The sequence below is a fragment of the Salmo salar genome, chromosome 12 (genome assembly GCF_965601325.2).
Source record: "Salmo salar chromosome 12, fSalSal1, whole genome shotgun sequence".
Classification (NCBI taxonomy): domain Eukaryota; kingdom Metazoa; phylum Chordata; class Actinopteri; order Salmoniformes; family Salmonidae; genus Salmo; species Salmo salar.
In genome coordinates, this window is record NC_138302.1 from 39,233,752 (window position 1) to 39,235,710 (window position 1,959).

Sequence of the window (1,959 nt, forward strand, 5' to 3'; positions counted from 1 at the left end):
TGTATACATTTATTACAATTTGCATCAAGCCGCTTCTGGGGGGATTCTGATAAGATGCCGGCAAAGTCGGCTGAATTCCGGTAGACTGATTCCCAAGTCCGACACCCGATGCCGGGCCGATTCAATCAATTCCATCCCCGTTTATGGGCCGATTCCTCATTGCTAGCTGGGAGGATTGTACACCAAAGTTATACATAGTCAAATTCAATACTTAAATTCCAAAATGCTGACAAATGCTGACATTTAATCGATAACAAATTACATTACCCTCCCATGAATGAAATACAAAAAAATACTAAACCCTTCCCCTGAGTGAAATTGAAAAAGCACGACCCTCCCCCATTTTCCTCTGGGTAATAATTGTGTAAATTTCGACCGATCCCTAAGAGGCAATCAGACTCATCGTGCACGGTTACATGTACACAACAGTGCGATTTATTGTGATGGATAGTCAGGTTAATATAATAGCACGTTTAAAACGTTTACATGCTTTGCAATAAGAATGACTTCCCTAATAATCATGTGTACATGACACATCTGAAATCACAGTGACCATATTAGTTTTTACTAAGACTATTTGATTCTGTGTTAATATAACGTTTGAATATGAAAACTATTTTTAAGATGCAAACTTTCAGTTTTTCTGAACTAACTTCACTCGCGCTTACAGTGTTTTGCACATGCGCAGATCAGATACACCGCTGGAACCTTCGATTAAACTGTTTACATGTCCTAATAATTCGAAATATTTCTCAGAAAACCAAGTTTTTTAATCGGCGCATGCTTACTTCGATTATGACCTTACGCCGATTAAGATGAGCAGAGTAAGGTTTTTACATGGCATTCTCGGCTTTCTGCCATAATCCGTTTGTTATCGAATTATTAGTGTGCACGTAAATGTACTCATTGGCTTCTATCTAAAAGGTCTGAGCGCTTTGATAGTGAAATGGCCAATGCATTTGCAAGGACTTTTCCTAACACCACTTATTTGCATCACATAGCATGCTCCACTTAGATCATCCCACAAACTAACAATGGTCCACGAAGATGCACGCTTGACTTTGTAGGTTTTAATCCTTTAATGAACAATTTAAATGTGACCAAAAAAAGGATAGAGAACATTTTGGATCAATATGGGAAGACCACTGAGTCAATCTTTACTTCATTGACTGCTTTAACGTGTCTAGTCAGTGAAGCGTGAAACATAACATTACAATCCCCTGCTTGCTTTGCTTTATGTACCACAGTTAAGGCGGTGAAAATGAATGTAGCCTAGTTATATAAATATGATACTTTAGGTTGTTATATTGGTTCACATGTGCTAGATCATTGATGGCTCGGTACCCTCACAATACCGGCCCATGTCTAATAGATTATAGTGAGCTCGGCCTATTTCTCTTTCGGTCCTTGTACACCTGTGGAATTGGTGATAAGTGACATGGAGTTGAACTATTTCTGTATAGTTTTAGTTTACGTTCCACAGTCTGTCTATATATTTTGTGGGGGGGAAATTGTCATTATTTTGTTCTCCCATTTATAAAAAGTCTACATGGTTCTACACAGTCTACATGGTTGAGTAATTGGCACATCAACTGAAAAATGCATGATCACATGGGCAACTCAATAATCACACATTACCATCCTAGATCTCTAAACATCAAATAGAACATCAAAACATGATTTTCATTAAACGATATTTAATATTTTGAATATATTTTAATTTAGTTTTGGCATTTGTGTGTGTGTCTGTGTCGTGTGTGTGTGTGTGTGTGTGTGTGTGTGTGTGTGTGTGTTTGTGTGTGTGTGTGTGTGTCTGTATGGCAAGAACAATGCCCATTATCAGACCATAATAAAAAATACTAAAGTCAATCAGAAGGTTGAGGCTTTCAATCAAAGCGCAAACAATGCTTCTACTTATTCCATTCATTAATTTAGGACCCCGCGGAAAACCTCATCGTT